Source organism: Panthera tigris, chromosome E2 (assembly GCF_018350195.1).
Source record: "Panthera tigris isolate Pti1 chromosome E2, P.tigris_Pti1_mat1.1, whole genome shotgun sequence".
NCBI classification, from domain to species: domain Eukaryota; kingdom Metazoa; phylum Chordata; class Mammalia; order Carnivora; family Felidae; genus Panthera; species Panthera tigris.
In genome coordinates, this window is record NC_056674.1 from 25,511,519 (window position 1) to 25,530,114 (window position 18,596).

An 18,596-nucleotide genomic window follows, 5' to 3' on the forward strand; every position below is an offset into this window, starting at 1 on the left:
AGAGACTCATTTTAGACCTGAGGACACCTTTAGATTGAGAGTGAGGGGATGGAGAACTATTTATCATGCTACTGGAAGTCAAAAGAAAGCTGGAGTAGCCATACTTATATCAGACAAACTAGACTTTAAATTAAAGGCTGTAACAAGAGATGAAGAAGGGCATTATATAATAATTACAGGGTCTATCCATCAGGAAGAGCTAACAATTATAAATGTCTATGCGCCGAATACCGGAACCCCCAAATATATAAAACTATTACTCACAAACATAAGCAACCTTATTGATAAGAATGTGGTAATTGCAGGGGACTTTAACACCCCACTTACAGAAATGGATAGATCATCTAGACACACAGTCAATAAAGAAACAAGGGCCCTGAATGATACATTGGATCAGATGGACTTGACAGATATATTTAGAACTCTGCATCCCAAAGCAACAGAATATACTTTCTTCTCGAGTGCACATGGAACATTCTCCAAGATACATCGCATACTTGGTCACAAACAGCCCTTCATAAGTATACAAGAATTGAAATCATACCATGCATACTTTCAGACCACAATGCTATGAAGCTTGAAATCAACCACAGGAAAACGTCTGGAAAACCTCCAAAAGCATGGAGGTTAAAGAACACCCTACTAAAGAATGAATGGGTCAACCAGGCAATGAGAAGAAATTAAAAAAATATATGGAAACAAATGAAAATGAAAATACAACAATCCAAACGCTTTGGGATGCAGCGAAGGCAGTCCTGAGAGGAAAATACATTGCAATCCAGGTCCAACTCAAGGAACAAGAAAAATCCCAAATACAAAATCTAACAGCACACCTAAAGGAAATAGAAGCAGAACAGTAAAGACAGCCTAAACCCAGCAGAAGAAGAGAAATAATAAAGATCAGAACAGAAATAAACAACATAGAATCTAAAAAAACTGTAGAGCAGATCAACGAAACCAAGAGTTGGTTTTTTGAAAAAATAAACAAAATTGATAAACCTCTAGGCAGGCTTCTCAAAAAGAAAAGGGAGATGACCCAAATAGATAAAATCATGAATGAAAATGGAATTATTACAACCAATCCCTCAGAGATACAAGCAATTATCAGGGAATACTATGAAAAAGTATATGCCAACAAACTGGACAACCTGGAAGAAATGGACAAATTCCTAAACACCCACAAGCTTCCAAAACTCAATCAGGAGGAAACAGAAAGCTTGAACAGACCCATAACCAGCGAAGAAATTGAATCAGTCATCAAAAATCTCCCGACAAATAAGAGTCCAGGACCAGATGGCTTCCCAGGGGAGTTCTACCAGACGTTTAAAGCAGAGATAATACCTATCCTTCTCAAGCTATTCCAAAAATAGAAAGGGAAGGAAAACTTCCAGACTCATTCTATGAAGCTAGTATGACTTTGATTCCTAAACCAGACAGAGACCCAGTAAAAAAAGAGAACTACAGGCCAATATCTCTGATGAATATGGATGCAAAAATTCTCAATAAGATACTAGCAAATCGAATTCAACAGCATATAAAAAGAATTATTCACCATGATCAAGTGGGATTCATTCCTGGGATGCAGGGAAGGGAGCATTTTCTAATTCATTCTATGAGGCTGGCATTATCTGATATGAAGGCTGGACAAAAAGACACTACAAGAAAAAAATAAAAATAAAAAACTGCAAGCCAATATCCTTTATGAACACTGATGGAAAAGTCTTCAGAAAATTCAGCAAATCAAATTCAGTAGCATAGTAAACAGACTATAAACCATGGTCAAGTGGGATTTATTCCTATAACACAAGGATGGTTCAACATACAAAAACTGATCAATATAATATACCATATTAACAGAATGAAAAAAAAAAGGATACATGGTCAACTCAATTGATGCTGAAAAAGCCTTTCACAAAATTCAGTACCATTTCATGATAAACATCTAACCTAGAAATAGAAACTACTTCAACATAAATAAAAGCTAAACATGAAAAGCCCACAGTCAACATTATATTCGTAAAAGACTGAAAGCATTTCTCTAAGCTGAAGGATCAAAGTAAGGATGATCACTATCACCACTTCTGTTCAACAGAGTCCTAGATGTTCTACCCAGAGCAATTAGGCAAGAAAAAGAAATGAGAGGCATCCAATTAGAAAAGAAGTAAAACTGTCTATGTTCACAGATGTAAGATCTTACTTGTTGAAAACCATAAATATGCCACAAAAAATATTGGAACTAATAAATGAACTTAGCAAAGTAGCAGTATACAAAAAAACATGCCAAAGTCAATAGTATTAGTATACACTAACAATGAACAATCTAACAAGAAAATTAAGAATGCAGTTTCATTTACAATAGAATCAAAAAAATATAATACTCAGGATTTAACTTAACCAAGGAGGTAAACGACCTGTGAAATGAAAACTATAAAATAATGCTTAAAGAAATCATTAAGAAGACAAACAAACGGAAAAACATGCCATGTTCCTGGATTGGAAAATAATATTACAACAAAAGAAACAACAGATATACGGGACTTCATAAATTTTTAAAAAACATTTTTGCATTGACAATACTAATAGACTATAAAGGCATCCTACAGACGGGGAGAATATGTTTGCAAATCAGGTATCTGATGAGGGAGTAATATTTCAAGTACATAAAAAGCTCTCAAAGCTTAACAATAGAAGTAAGAAAAACAGCCTGATTAAGCAATGTGCAAAGGATTTGAATAAATACTTCTTCAAAGAAAATATGCAAATGGTCAATAAGTACATAAAAATATGCTTAACACCACTAAACATTACAGAAATGCAAATCAAAACTAGAACGAAATATCACTTTGCACTATTAGGATGGCTACTGTGGAAAGAAACAGAAAATAACAAGTGTCAGCAAGTAGGTGGAAAAACTGGAACCCTTGTGCACTGTTGGTGGGAATGTAAAATGGCAAAGCTGCTGTGATGGCAAGTTCCTCAAAAATCTAAAAATAGAATTACCACAGTATCCAGCAATTGCACTTCTGGGTATATACCTAAAAGAATTAAAAACAAGGTCACCAGGGTATGTTTGTATACCCATGTTCATAACAGCATTATTCACAAGCCAAAACATGTTAAGTACCCAAGTATTGTCCATCTTCGAAGGGGGGGGGGTAAGCAAAATGTGGTATCTACCTATAATCGAATATTATAAAGCCTTAAAAAGAAAGGGAATTCTGACATATGCTACAACATGGATGAATCTTGAGAATATAATGGTAAGTAAAATAAGCTGGTCATAAAAAGGCAAATACTTCATGATTCCAGTTAATGAGGGACTTAGAATAGTCAAAATCATAGAGTCATAAAGTAGAATGGTAGTTGCTAGGGGCTGGAATAAGAGGAGAATAAGTTAGTGTTTGATGTATATAGAGTTTCAGGTTTTTTTTTTTTTTTCTTCAGTTTATTTATTTTGAGAGAGAAAGAGCAAATGGGGGAGCAGTAAAGAGAGAGGACAGAGCAAGAATCCTAACAGGGTCTGCACCAGTGTGGAGCCTGATATGGGGCTTGAACCCATGAACCATGAAATCATGACCTGAGGTGAAGTCAGGTGCTTAATCAACTGAGCCACCCAGGTACCCCTAGAGTTTCAGTTTTACAAGATGTTTAGAATTATGGGAGGACTGCAGTGATGGTAGGTCCAGATTATGAATGGATTTAATATCTATGAAAAGTTAATTACAAATAGGTGGTATATACACAAATAAACTCAAAATGGATGAAAGCCCTAAACGTAAGACAGGAAGCCATCAAAATCCTTGAGGAAAAAGCAGGCAAAAACCTTTCTGAACTTGGTCGCAGCAACTTCTTACTCAACATGTCTCTGGAGGCAAGAGAAACCAAAGCAAAAATGAACTATTGGGACCTCATCAAAACAAAAAGCTTCTGCACAGCAAAGGAAACAATTAGCAAAACTAAAAGGCAACCGATGGAATGGGAGAAGATATTTGCAATCGACATATCAGATAAAGGGTTAGTATCCAAATCTATAAAGAACTTATCAAACTCAACACCCAAAAAGCAAATAATCCAGTGAAGAAATAGGCAAAAGACATGAACAGACACTTCTCCAAAGAAGACACCCAGATGGCCACCCGATACATGAAAAAAGTACTCAACATTGCTCATCATCAGGGGAATACAAATCAAAACCACAATGAGCTACCACCTCACACCTGTCAGAATGGCTAACATGAACAACTCAGACAACACCAGATGTTGGCGAGGATGTGGAGAAAGAGGATCTCCTTTGCACTGCTGGTGGGAATGCAAGCTGGTGCAGCCACTCTGGAAAACAGTATGGAGGTTCCTCAAAAAATTAAAAATAGAACTACCCTACGACCCAGCAATTGCACTAGCAGTTATTTGTCCAAGGGATACAGGTATGCTGTTTTGAAGGGGCACATGCACCCCAATGTTTATAGCAGCACTATCAACAATAGCCAAAGTATGGAAAGAGCCCAAATGTCCATCAATGGATGAATGGATAAGGAAGATGTGTTGTGTATATATATATATATACGACAGAGTATTACTCGGCAATCAAAAAGAATGAAATCTTGCCATTTGCAACTACATAGACAGAACTGGAGGGTATTATGGAAGACAAATTCCATATGACTTCACTCATATGAGAACACTAAGATACAAAAAAGATGAACATAAGGGAAGGGAAGCAAAAATAATATAAAAACAGGGTGGGAGACAAAACATAAGAGACTCTTAAACATAGAGAACAAACAGAGCGTTGCTGGAGGGGTTGTGGGAGGGAGCATGGGCTAAATGGGTAAGGGGCATTAAAGAATCTACTCCTGAAATCATTGTTGCACCACGTGCTAACTTCGATGTATTTTATAAAATATAAATTATTAGATAAAATAAAATAAAATAAAATAAAATAAAATAAAATAAAATAAAATAAAATAAAATAAAATAAAATTGCTTGTATATAATTACTAAAAACAACTAAATAAAAATAGGTGGTAAATTTTATCTTATGTGTATAAATAAAATACAAAGATTTAAAATTTTTGGAAAAAAAGAGTAATTTCATGTCACGATAAATATAAAGCTAGTTATTAAATACAAGACCGTGGAATTAGAACAAACTTCATCAAATATTTGGCTGTTTTATGTTTTGGGGATTAACAAAACCATGGGCAACCATAACACATTAATAGTTCAGTGTCATTTAAAATATATAGCTTTTAATTCAAATCCCTTTAGGTAGGTGGAGTTCTCAATTACCAAAAGGATTAGGATTCATCCTTTGGCCGATTAAACATTTTATATACTTTGGTATGCAAGCTGGAATTACCATTTATTCTAGTACAAATACTAGTAATGCTTCTGTGAGCAATAGGGAGGAATTTACTCACTAGGAGCAGGCTTTAAAACCTCATTATTTTATGTTTAGCAATTCATACACTAAATGTTTTTGTAAGAGAACCCATTCATTTCTTTCATCTGCAATATATTTATAATGATCACAAAAAAATTAACTTTGGCTTAAGAGGACAAATACATTTAAAAGTAAGATATAAATGTGCTGTCTTGCAGATATATTCCATGCTGGTTTTAAGGAAAAAACAGTATGCATGAGTTTGGCATTCAGGTCATCATTTTATTTATTTTTATTTTTTGATTTTAAATTTATTTCTTTCAATTTAATTTAGTTAACATACAGTATAGTATTGATTTCAGGAGTAGAACCCAGTGACTCATCCCTTACATATAACTCCCAGTACTCAACCCAACAAGTGCTCTCCTTAATGCCCATCACCCATTTAGCACCCCTCCCCCCAACAAACCTCCCCTCTAGCAACCCCTAGTTTGTTCTCTATATTTAAGAGTCACTCATGGTTTGCCTCTCTCTCTGGTTTTATCTTATTTGTCTTTCCCTTCCCCTATGTTCATCTGTTGTGTTCCTTAAATTCCACAGATAAGTGAAATCATGTTGTCTTTCTATGTCTGATTATTTTTAGTTCCATCATATTTTAGTTCCATCCATGTTGCTGCAAATAGCACAATTTCATTCTATTTGAATGCCAAGTAGTATTCCATTGTTTGTGTGTAAGTGAGCATGTGTGTGTGTGTGTGTGTGTGTGTGTGTGTGTATACATGTGTGTACTCACCAAATCTTCTTTATCCATTCATCAGTCGATGGATGTTTGGGCTCTTTCAATAATTTGGCTATTGTTCATAGCACTGCTATAAACATTGGGTGCATGTGTCCCTTTGAATCAGGAGTTTTGTATCCTTTGGATAAATATTTAGTAGCGCAATTGCTGGGTCATAGAGTAGTTCTATTTTTAAGTTTTTGAGGAACCATCATACTCTTTTCCAGAGTGGTTGTACCAGTTTGCATTCCCACCAACAGTGCAAAAGAGATCCTCTTTCTCCGCGTCTTCACCAATATCTGTTGGTTCCTGGGTTGTTCATTTTAGCCATTCTGACAGGTGTGAGGTGGTAGCTCATTGTGGTTTTGATTTGTATTTCCCTGATGATGAGTGATGTGGAGCATTTTTTCATGTGTTGGTTGGCCATCTGGATGTCTTCTTTGGAGAAATGTATATTCATGTCTTTTGCCCATTTCTTCACTGGATTATTTGCTTTTTGGGTGTTGAGTTTAAGTTCTTTATAGATTTTGGATACTAACCCTTTATCTGATATGTCGTTTGCAAATATCTTCTCCCATTCCATCACTTTCCTTCAAGTTTTGTTGTTTCCTACGCTGTGTAGAAGCTTTTTATCTTGATGAGGTCCCAAAAGTTCATTTTTGCTTTTGTTTCCCTTGTCATCTGCGACATGTCTACTAAGAAGTTGCTGTGGCTGAGGTCAAAAAGGTTGTTGCCTTCTTTCTCCTCTAGGATTTTGAAGGTTTCCTGCCTGACATTTAGGTCTTTCATCCATTTTGAGTTTATTTTTGTGTATGGTGTTAGAAAGTGGTCCAGGTACATTCTTCTCACTGTCCAGTTCTCCCAACACCATTTGTTGAAGAGACTGTCTTTTTTCCAGTGGATACTCTTTCCTAGTTTGTCAAAGATTAAATGGCCATACATTTGTGGGTCCATTTCTGAGTTCTCTATTCTGTTCCACTGATCTATATATCTGTTTTTGTGCCAGTACCATACTGTCTTGATGATTACAGCTTTGTAATACAGCTTAAAGTCCAGAATTGTGATCCCTCCCGCTTGGGTTTTCTTTTTCAACATTAATCTGGCTATTCAGGGTCTTTTCTGGTTCCATACAAATTTTAGGATTGTTTGTTCTATCTCTGTGAAGAATGCTGGTGTGATTTTAATAGGTATTGCACTGAATATGTAGATTGCTTTGGGTAGTATTTACATTTTAACAATATTTGTTCTTCCAATCCATGAGCATGGAATGTTTCTACCTTTTTTTGTGTCTTCTTCAATTTCTTTCATAAGCTTTCTATAGTTTTCAGCATACAGATCTTTTGCATCTTTGGTTAGATTTATTCCTAGGTATCTTAAGGTTTCTGGTGCAATTGTAAATGGGATCAATTCCTTGATTTCTGTTTCTCTGCTTCATTATTGGTATACAGAAATTATTGGTGTATAGAAATGCAACTGATGCAACTGATGTTGATTTTATATCCTGCAACTTTGCTGAATTCACATACCAGTTATAGCAGGTTTTTGGTGGTTTCGGGTTTTCCAGGTTGAATATCATGACATCTGTGAAGAGTAGAAGTTGGACTTCTTTGCAATTTGTATGCCATTTATTTCTTTTTGTTGTTTGACTGCTGAAGTTAGGACCTCCAGTACTATGTTGCACGACAGTGGTAAGGGTGGACATCCCTGTTGTGTTCCTGACCTTCAGGGGAAAGCTTTCAGTTTTTCCCCACTGAAGATGATATTAGCCATGGGCTTTTCATATATGTGGCTTTTATAATGTTGAGATATATTCCTTCTATCCCTACTGTTTGAGGGCTTTATCAAGAAAGGATGCTGTATTTTGTCAAAAGCTTTTCTGCATCTATTGATCCTTTCAACAGATCACCATTTAAAAATTGTTTGGAATTAATAAATACTTTTACGTCAGCTGATAGCTTGCAAAACTCTCCGGAGTCAACAGTACTATCTCAGCATGCTCTGCTCTCCTGACTGCTTTGTTTTAAATCTGTTATGACTCACCTGCAAAGACTGATTCTAGAGTTTATTTCAGAAACAAAAATTTTTTGCGCCTTAGGCCATGGGGGGTGGGGTGGAAGGAGAAAACCAAAAAACACTGTCTTTGAGAATGCTGACCAGATGCTGTGTCCCAGGCACTATGTGTTTTCCTAGAGTGGAAGGGCTAGGTCCTATTATTTGCCAGAAGCACTGTAATTTAAGTTCTTTCAAAAATCATATTAAAAAAGAAAAAAACGATGGCCTCTTAATTTGTAAAAAGTAATGCTATATACTTTATTTCACCATACATTTTAATTACTTTGTATTTCTAAACATGGATACTAAAAGCATTCTCAAGTATTTTCAAAGCACCCAACTGACATGAATGATACCAAGATCTTTGTGCTAGAAGAGTGCAATGTATTCTTCAGTCAATAAAAATTACAGTTTCTTCTTACTCCATAATTTCGGGTAGCTTTCCACAAAACATCAATGGAAAACTGGCTGTCTTCGTTTTGGGGAAAAGGCAGCCATGGTGCAACTAAATATTTCCTTTTGGGCATTTCTGTTTTACTTGTTAATATACAATATGCAGAATCCATTATGAGTATAGACAATTTCTACAAAGATAAATGTATACTTCTTGGTCAAAACATTTTTAAGTGACTTAATTTAAATGTTAATTTTAAAATCTTCTTAACTGTACCAATGTAACAGTTTCAAGGCCCATGACATTTAATGTTAATAGCCTTTTTTTAAACATGTTTTTTTTAATGTTTATTTATTTTAGAGACAATGCCAGAGACAGAGTGCAAGAAGAGGAGGGGCAGACAGAGGGAGACACAGAATCCGAAGCCGACTCCAGGCTCCGAGCTGCCAGCCCAGAGACAGATGCGGGGCTCAAACTCACAAACCATGAGATCATGACTGAGTCGAAGTCGGACGCTTAACTGACTGAGCCACTCAGGCACCCCAATGTTAATTAATAGCCTTTAAGTTCATAGTACACCAACTATAATGGATAGAAACTGACTTAGTTCATGTTGAATATAAGTAGATGACAGTTCAAAAAATTTTAGGTACTTAATGTACATTACTACACAGGATATTAAAACATGATGAACTACCACAATCATTTAAGTTTTTTGGCATAATATGTGAGGCTTGGAGATGCCATGAAGTGTAAAAGACACTAGTGAAGTGCCCAAGTAAAGAAACTTGTTTTATTTCTTTAAATTTTTTAAATGTTTTATTTCTGAGACAGAGAGAGAGCATGAGTGGGGGAGGGGAAGAGAGAGAGGGAGACACAGAATCAGAAGCAGGCTCTAGGCTCTGAGCGGTCAGCACAGAGCCCGATGGGGGACTTGAACTCACAAACCGTGAGATCATGACCTGAGCCTAAGTAGGTCGCTCGACTGACTAAGCCACCCAGGCACCCTGAACAAACTTGTTTTAAAAGTCTATACTATAGGGGTGTGTGGGTGGCTCAGTCAATTGAGTGTCTGACTCTTGGTTTCAGCTCAGGTCATGGTCTCATGGTTTGCAAGTTCGAGACCCACGTGGGGCTCTGAGCTGCTTATGCAGAGCCCACTTGGGATTCTCTCTCTCCTTCTCTCTCCCAAAATAGAGAAATAATCTTAAAAAAAAAAAAAGTCTATGTTACAATCTAAACCAATGAAAAGGTAACTAGGAAAAGTTAAAATGGCAGCACAATTTTGTCAATTACAGACAAAGATTGAAAGACATCTTCAGATAATTAAGAATCACTGTTTAGGGTACCTGACTACTTCACAAGCACTGTATAATAGAGCAAAACATGTAATTTTATTTTCATTATTGTATAGTAAGAGCTGAGTATCTAAGGGTACCAAACACTGCTTTAAAATGAAATTTCTAAAGTTCTATTAATAATATAAATACCCAATTTCATAATGTTGTCCAAAAAACCTGAGTTTCATAAACTTCCTTCCATTTATGTAGAAAATACAATATTACTGCGCTGTGTCTATCGTCAGCAGTATGTGATCCTGGATATCAGATTAAGAACACATCTATATTCAGAAAGCAGGTGTGAAGAAACATCAAACCATGGAACATAATCTGCTACTAAATGTCATATCCGTCTCCTGGTAAAAGACTGCCTAATGTTTTAGATATCTGATGACCCAATTTACATCTACTCAGTTATCCAAAGAATATTTTGTTCAGCCTGCTTGATAGTAGCAGAAAACGTTCAACGGTCTCTTTTTATTTTCTTAAGAATATGGGCGTCTGTGGGGGGAGGTCTATATTTGTCATTGAAGCCATTCAGAGCAAATACATTGCCAAAATGGAACAGGTACAGCTGTTGGCGGTTGTTGAAATGTGTGCATGGCTTTCTTCTCCCAAGGTAGTTGGAGGCAGGGAGGAGGAAGGCGAGAGGAACAGGACAGATCACCTGCCATGTATCAGGATGACAAGAGACCAATTTTAAACTGTGACAGAGTGAAGAAAAAGTTCAGGAAATATGAGAGAATAAAATGAGGGCTTGACTTTAGAATGTCTGATTGAGATCAAGAACAGACCCCCCAACTCAATGATTTAATGTTTTTCTTGGAGAAATAACTGGGTTTGGCCAGGATTAGAGTGTTGGAATGTTAGAAATGATATAAATTAAGGGTATTTGCAAGAGACTGTAACGATGTATCATGGACAGGGAGGGAGGTGGAAGTGAGAGGGGGATGGGTGGATATAAAGCAGCAGAGATCTCAGTAAGATACAAGAAATGTTGAAGGGAGGGCACTTAGGCAGGCAGCCTAGAAGGGCAGGAGGTGGTAGTGGGAGAGTGGGACATATGATTAGTGACTCTTGGGACAGTATATTTTCTGGTACCTGCAAGGTACAGGGAGTTAACTGAAGTAGCTGAGGTGGGAAGGTTATGATGCTGGGTTGGGGTCATCTCTGTGGACCATGAAATCATCTGAAATTATGGCAACACTTAGGTAACTGTCTGGGAGGCATTATACCTCCAGTAAACTAGCAAACTGTTAGGTGTTAGCCATGAAAAATGGAAGATGGTTGGTATAGCTAGGTGGCAGAAGCCTCAAAGGAATAAATGTGCAGAAATTTAGGGCAGACATAATTTGTGCATGTCATTTGCTTCCCAGGGGACGTATGGTGAAGTCTGAAGATATTTTTTTTTTTTTTTATTACTACTGGTATTTAGAGGTAGAGACCAGGAATACTGCTAAACCTCCTACAGTGCACATGACGGCTCCTCACAACAGAGGATTAACCAGCTCCATATGTCAATAACACTATGGTTGAGAAACTGTGAGGTAGGAGAAAGAGCATAGGCAAAGGCATGGCAATGAGGAAAACTAGTGCATGCTCAGTGCAGGACAGCAGCAGGGGAACTCCGGGATTAAAGCTGGATCTGAGGCGAGGGCTACACAGCATGCACCCTAGGGAACCAGCGTCTAACTTAGAGGACAAAGAGGAGCTACTCCAGGTCTCTGAGAAAAAACAATGACACAGTATCACTGACTTGGGAGGTTTGCATGACTGGGGCCTTGACAGTAATTTCTTTTCAGTTTACAAGCACTTTGTAAGCATGACTCTAACCGTAACACTTCAGTGAGGTCTCACATCCTTGACAGGAGAGACACTATGTCCCACAGTTGACCAGGCACACACAGCAGGCTAGCCTGAAGTTCAAACTTTAAACCACCACCCCACCACCTATACCTACTAAAAATAGAGAAAATGTGAAAAAGCTTTATTTCCTCTTTCGTCATTTCCAATGTTTAGTTAGAGGTGCTGAGGAACAAAAAATGGCAGGAAGCATGATGAGGGAAAAGAAAAAAAGGCCTTAATTAATATAAGAAATATGCAAATACTTCCTGAAAAATTGACTGCAAACTGTACTGCTCAATTTTGGAAATACGAAAGCTAAAACATGGGTCACTATTCTTCATTTTAATTCCTTCTCTTCAAGAAGAAAATCACTAACTCAAGCTTCCTAAATTTTTTAGCTCTTTGGTAAGCTGTTTGGCTCACTTCAGTTACGTTCTATAATGATGGTAATTTATAAAAGGCTGAACATAACCAAGGCAATCTGTTTCTAAGAACAAAATATTACCTTGATTCAGGTTGCTGTTTCTATTCCTCTCCCTGAAAATAAACTAGACACCAAATAAGGTTACTAAGGCAATAATGACCCCAAATAAATCAGATCCTTTCTGACAGGTAAAGAATTTAATCTGCTGGCACAATGATAGCCATAATGCCAAAGTGTCACTTATTCCTTCTCAGTGCACCAAATGGAGCCTTAGTGACATTTAAGAGCTAATATGATTTCAATGGTGCTCTTTCCATACTTACGGAGAGCTTGTTTACCAGACAATGTTTTGGTGAACATTAATCAGAAAGAGAAGCCCAATTTTTCAAACTACATGTATGCATCAGACTAAATAAAATTTACAATGGAACTTTCCACATCAGGAAGGAGAGAGAGCTATTCTCCCTATAATTTTCATAGCTCAGATAAGAGTTTCCCTATGCACAGATCAAATTTTGAGGGCTAGGGCTACTCTGACATTGCAAAGAATATAAGACATGTTACCAAAGTGCAAGTAAATTAATCTGTATAACAAAATTATAGATAATAAGTCCAATGAACATGAAATAAAAATTAAATGCAATAATACTGGTAGGTGGATTTTAACAGAGAGCTACAATTCACTTTTCTTCTGTAAGAAAAACACTGTTATTTTATTTTATTTTTTAAAAATTTACATCCAAATTAGTTAGCATATAGTGCAACAATGATTTCAGGAGTAGATTCCTTAATGCCCCTTACCCGTTTAGCCCATCCCCCTCCCACAACCCCACCAGTAACCCTCTGTTCTCCATATTTAAGAGTCTCTGATGTTTTGTCCCCCTCCCTGTTTTTATATTATTTTTGTTTCCCTTCCCTTATGTTCATCTGTTTTGTCTCTTAAAGTCCTCATATGAGTGAAGCCATGATATTTGTCTTTCTCTGACTGACGAATTTCACTTACAATAGTATCCTCCAGTTCCATCCACATAGTTGCAAATGGCAAGATTTCATTCTTTTTGATTACTGAGTAATACTCCATCATACACACACACACACACACACACACACACACACACACACACACCACATCTTCTTTATCCATTCATCCATCGATGGACATTTGGGCTCTTTCCACACTTCCATACTTTGGCTATTGTTGATAGTGCTGCTATAACATTGGGGTGCATATGTCCCTTCGAAATAGCACACCTGTATCCTGTGGATAAATACCTAGTAGTGCAATTGCTGGGTCGTAGGGTAGTTCTATTTTTAGTTTTTTGAGAAACCTCCATAGTGTTTTCCCACCAACAATGCAAAAGAGATCCTCTTTCTCCGCATCCTCGCCAACATCTGTTGTTGCCTGAGTTGTTAATGTTAGCCATTCTGACAGGTGTGAGGTGGTAGCTCAGTGTGGTTTTGACTTGTGTTTCCCTGATGATGAGTGATGTAGAGCATTTTTCATATGTCAGTTGGCCATCTGGATGTCTTCTTTGGAGAAGTGTCTATTCATGTATTTTGCCCATTTCTTCACTGGATTATTTGCTTTTTGGGTGTTGAGTTTGATAAGTTCTTTATAGATTTTGGATACTAACCCTTTATCTGCAAATATCTTCTCCCATTCTGTTGGTTGCCTTTTAGTTTTGTTGATTGTTTCCTTCGCTGTGCAGAAGCTTTTTATTTTGATGAGGTCCCAATAGTTCATTTTTGCTTTTGTTCCCCTTGCCTCCGCAGATGTGTTGAGTAAGAAGTTGCTGTGGCTAAGATCAAAGAGGTTTTTGCCTAATTTCTCCTTGGGGATTTTGATGGCTTCCTGTCTTACATTTAGGTCTTTCATCCATTTTGAATTTATTTTTGTGTATGGTGTAAGAAAGTGGTCCAGGTTCATTCTTCTGCATATCGCTGTCCAGTTTTCCCAGCACCACTTGCTGAAGAGACGGTCTTTATTCTATTGGATATTCTTTCCTGCTTTGCCAAAGATCAGTTGGCCATACATTTAAGGGTCCATTTCTGGGTTCTCTATCCTGTTCCACTGATCTGAGTGTCTGTTCTTGTGCCAGTACCATACCGTCTTGATGATTACAGTTTTGTAATGCAGGTTGAAGTCTACCTTATCCTGTATTTGTTATGCTACAGGCACTATGGTAGATACTCTTCATGTGTTCTCTAATTTTATCCCTTACCCTACAATGTAGGAAATGTTAACATCCTCATTTGGGGGGTTTGAAGCTTATGTGAAATAATTTGTTCAGGTGGTCAGTGGTAAAGGCAGGATTAAAACCCAGACCTACTGGACTCCAAAGCCTGTATTCTTAAACACAATGCGACACTGTCTGCCTTTATGGATTTTTCTCACTTTCATTCTTTCCTTCATCATTCAAATAGGCAATTGCTAGGCACAAGCCCTGTGTCAGGAGCTGGGGCTAAAACGATAAACAGAGCAGACAACTCTTGTTAAGAGCTGACAATCTCCTACAGGAAAAGGACAAGTAAACAAGCAATTATGACAGAGTATTAGCTGTTACACTGGGGGTCAGAGACAGCTTCCCCCCAAAAAAGGGAGCGCTCAGTTGAGAGCTGAAGGATATGTAAAAGTCAGCCAGTTGAACAGAGGCATGGGAGTTCAGAGTGTTTTGGGCAGAAGAAATAGCATGTAAGTTCCATGTGGCAGGAACACAAAGAGGGGGTTTAGAGAGAGCTCAGATGGCGGTAACACACAGCAGGGACTAGACTAGGGAGGCCCTTGGGTGCTGTGATCAGGAGCACAAAATTCTTCCTGATGGTTATGAGGTGTCACTAAGAGATTTTAATAAGGGTGTGATTAAGATCAAATCTCTACTTTAGGATTTTATCTGAACACTGGACTTGAGAGAAGGACACTGGTGACTATGAGACCAAGTTGGAAGGCTGTTAAGGTATAGTAAGTAAGATATAATATAATATGGTGTAAACCTGGGTAGGTGAAATAGTGGTTTCAAAAGGCTGTTAGGAGGCAAAGTCAGGAGGATTTGGTAACTGGAAGTAAGAGTGAGAAAGAGAGGGAATAAGAATGATTCTTGTAAATAGCTTGACCACCAGGGAGACAAGATAGAAAGCAAAGCAGAATGAGGAGGTTTGGAAGGTAATATAACATGTTCTATTTGGGGCATGTGGAGTTTGAAATGCCTGTGAATTACAGGAATGGTAAAATCTGTAAGAGAGATCAGGATAGGAGACATAAATTTGGGAGTTGGGGGCATAACTAATGTAACTGATTTAAGCCAAGGAAGTGAACAAACAATCAATAAAGTGCCCAAGAAGAGTGTTTAGTGTAAAAAGGGAAGAGGGCTGAGGACAAAATCCTGAGCCTTACCCAACATCTATGAGTCAGAGAGACAAAGAGGAGCCCATAGTGGGTTCTAAAAGGAAAGCAAGCCCATTTAAGAAAGCAAATATTATAAAGATAGAAAAGTTGTGTCAGATAGTGCCTAGAGATTAAATCAGAATCAAAAGGACAGGGGATTGTGGTAGGAATTCTGGGAGATAAGCAGTAGGTATGACTCGGGGACTGGTGCCTGAAATGAGGTGGGGGTGTTGACCTATGGGGATGGTTATTAAATAGAACAGACAGTTAAAGATTAAAATCATTTGGGAAAGTGTTTTGTGAAGTAATTATTTATGTGCTTAATTATAAGAGGATCATTTACAAAAAATCAGTGACCTCAGGAGACACGACTGAAAGCACAGTTTTCAAATTTGTCTAGTCAAGACAAGTTTCAAGAGCCTCACTGAAGCCGTCCCTCACTCTTGCTCTGGTTTCCTTTGTCCTTTCTCTCCAGTTTGAGCCATACACTCATTCTGCAGCCTCCTATGCCCATTATAAAGCTGATCCCCCCTGGTATTCTTTCACATACCCACATGAAACACCATGCCCAGGTGTTTCTTTGTGGTTTAGTTGATAGTTCACAATGACCCATTTTCTTGTGTATTTTCTCTCTTCCGCAAGGGGCTACAGGAAACAACAAAAAGCTAGGGACTGCCAGTTCTGTTCACACAGGTATGTGATAACTGCTCAAGATATGTTTGCTAACTGAATGACCAAAACGGTAGAATCATTTTGGTAGTAGAATCTGAAACTAATTGAATCTTTAGTGTTTTCAACCAAGGGCCATTACCTTTTATTGGGTCATGAAATCAATTTCATTAACATTTTAAAATAAAGTGTACCACACACGGTATGGGTGAAATCTGTTATGTAAAAATGTTTATTACATGTATAGGTATATACCTATAAGTATACATGGTACAACTATGTGTATACAGGTTATGATGTAAAATGTTTTCTTACTATCGTTCTCAGTCAGAAACACTCTAAAGCCACTGCCTCAAGCTAGGTGATACAATCCCTAGTTTTACAAATGGGAGACAGTCTCAAAGACTAACAAAGACTTGACCAAAACCAAGGCTGTGAGGGGAAAAACCCAAAGATCAACCTCATTGGATGCCAAGACACCGCTCCCTATAGAACCCTGGCTCTGGCCACTCATAGCCATTGTGCATGGTTGTTTAATAACGTTCACTTAACCTATGATTATAAATGTCTGAAATATGGTATCAAATGGAGAAATGACTTCAATTATCTTGTCTAATCTTAACAGCTTTTATAGGGTAAATTTATCAGTTAATGATTTAAATGACTTAATTGATCATGGATATAAGGAGATTATGTTTTTATTTCTAGAACCATAAAACATGACTATCAAACACCTTTGCACAGGATCAATGAACAGATTACAACATATCTCACATACTGAAATATAATTGTGTTGTTAATGCACAGGAAAAAAATCATACTTCATGCAACAAATACCAAGAACCATTTGAATCAAAGGAAGAAATTCCATGTTGCTATTTCCATATAATAAATAATATATTGTACTAATATAGTAAGGAAAAAGATAACTTAAAAATGTTTGATATATATATTGAACTTGAGAAGAGTCTCTACAAAGTGGTTATGGCCAATACACTGCTCCCTCTATGGAAATACAACTAATATAATAAGCACTCATTACATTTGATCCTTCTTTTTCTTTCTTGCTTTCTTTTTTTTTTAAAGATAACATTTGTGGTATTGATAGCATTTTTACTTTTCTCTTCATAATTACAAAAAAAGTTCATCTTTGTCAAAGCACACTGAGCTTACTGGAGTACCTTCCATTTTTTTACAATAAGAAGTTGGTGTACAAAAGTTAAACACCATGTGGAAGCAACCAGATAAATACAGAATGTGGGGCATACTGTAATACAAGTGGTGTGGACTATTTAGAAAGTTAGTATCATTAAAAAAAGGGGAGGGGCAAGGTGGTAGCTAGATTAAGAGAAAGTAAAATAACTACATATGTGAGTTTTGATTGGATCCTAAATAGGAAAGAAAGAAAGGTAGTTATGAAGGTGTTTTTGTTTTTGTTTTTAAGTTTATTTATTTTTGAGACAGAGAGAGACAGAGCATGAACGGGGGAGGGGCAGAGAGAGAGGGAGACACAGAATCGGAAGCAGGCTCCAGGCTCTGAGCCATCAGCCCAGAGTCCGACGCGGGGCTTGAACTCACGGACCATGAGATTGTGACCTGAGCTGAAGTCGGACACTTAACCGACTGAGCCACCCAGGCGCCCCATGAAGGTGTTTTTGAAACAACTGTAAAATGTGAATATAGATGGATTATTAAATGACATCATGGAATAACTACTAATTTTCTTAGATGTAATAACAGTATCATGGTTGTATATGAGAACATCAACTCACATTCAATTAGTTCAGGAAAACTTTATTTATGTATATATGAATGAGTGTATATATGTTAAAATATAGCAAAATGTTCAATATTGTTCAATCTAGGCTAAGAGTATTCTAACTCTAATAGTCTTCTAAATATGTTGTACATGCTTGAAAACTTCCAGAATAAAAATTTGGGAAAAGAAAACAAGAAGTCAGTGCTAAATGTAGAATGCTCTATTAAGTAAGCCAAAAGAAGATTTAGTGCTACATACAACAGTACACTGGCATTATAGCATGTGTTTACTTGAAGTTTAAATAAACTTTAGGGGCGCCTGGGTGGCTCAGTTGGTTAAGAATCCGACTTCAGCTCAGGTCATGATCTCGCGGTTCATGAGTTGGAGCCCCGCTTTGGGCTCTGTGCTGACAGTTCAGAGCCTGGAGCCTGCTTTGGATTCTGTGTCTCCCTCTCTCTCTGGCCCTCCCCACTCATCCTCCCTCTCCCTCTCTCTCTCTCAAAAATATACATTAAAAAATTTTAAAAAGTAAACTTTAAACCAACAAAATTTATATTATTTTTTTACTTT

At 37.3% G+C, this 18,596-nt stretch overlaps 1 protein-coding gene and 1 long non-coding RNA gene across 2 annotated transcripts in view; one reads left to right on the plus strand and one right to left on the minus strand.

Moving 5' to 3' along the window:
• ITFG1 (integrin alpha FG-GAP repeat containing 1) overlaps positions 1-18,596 on the minus strand; it is a 342,370-nt gene that overhangs the window by 273,600 nt on the left and 50,174 nt on the right. The gene's annotated exons all lie outside the window — the stretch shown is intronic.
• LOC122234200 lies at positions 14,283-17,687 on the plus strand. The gene is made up of 3 exons (XR_006211977.1): positions 14,283-14,908; positions 15,100-15,170; positions 16,241-17,687. It is a non-coding gene; the product is annotated as an uncharacterized LOC122234200 (long non-coding RNA).